Raw genomic sequence first — 1,083 nt, forward strand, 5'->3', positions numbered from 1 at the left:
CTGCTGCTGTTGCTGTTGCTGCTGCTGCTGCACCTGCTGTTGGCTGCCCGAAGGCAGCAGGGGCTGCAGCAGGAGCAGACAGCGGCTGCTGCTGCATCCCAGGAGCAGGAGCAGCAGCAGCAGGAGCAGCAGCAACAGCAGCAGGAGCAGCAGCAGCAGCAGCAGCAGGGAAAGCTGGTGGTGCTGCTGCTGGGGGTGTCTCATATAAAGCATCAACAGCAAACTCAATCTTCTCTGCTGCTGCCTTCGCCTTAACAGTAAAATAAAATTCTCGCTGCAGCAAATATAACTTCTCGCTGCAGCACAAACAACAAACACATACACACACACCTCTGCTGCTGCTGCTGCTGCTGCTGGTAGTTTTGCTGCTTCGGCTGCTGCTGCTGATGTAGGTGTCCCACAAATTGCTGCTGCTTCTGCTCAAATTGCTGCTGCTGCTGCAGCAGCAGCAGCAGCAGCAGCAGAAGCAGCAGCAGCAGCAGGTGAGTATAGCACTGCTAGTACGTAGATAAGCAAAACGAAACCGCAAACTCCAAACCCTAAACCCTAAACCCCACGCTCTAAACCCTAAACCCTAAACCCTAAACCCTAATTTGTGTGCGGTTTGTTCTGGGAGGTCCGCTGTTTTGCTGCGGGTTTCCCTCAGCTGCCGCAAAGAAGACAGAAACAAATAAAATAATTAAATAAAGTAATTGATTAATATTTTAATTATAATTAATATTTATTTAATTTGTCTGTCTATCTTTATCGCGCGGTAGACAACCGATAGAGACGCATTACCCCTCAGTCTTCGTCTTCCTGCGCTGTATATACACCCCAAATCTTTTAGGGTTTTGTTTGTATAAATAATAATATCATTTATATTATTCTGTTAGTCTATTATACATAGGCGTAGGTATATATATATTATATATATTATATATCATATATATTACATATATATTGAGACAGATATATATATATATATATTAGATATATACTTCTAACACAATAATAATAAACAAAAAAAGAAACAACTATATTAAGATTGACAAATAGATATATATAAATATATATATATATACATATACATATATATAGACA

This window comes from Eimeria acervulina, genomic scaffold, assembly GCF_000499425.1.
Source record: "Eimeria acervulina Houghton genomic scaffold, Eah_scaff487, whole genome shotgun sequence".
In the NCBI taxonomy this organism is placed as follows: domain Eukaryota; phylum Apicomplexa; class Conoidasida; order Eucoccidiorida; family Eimeriidae; genus Eimeria; species Eimeria acervulina.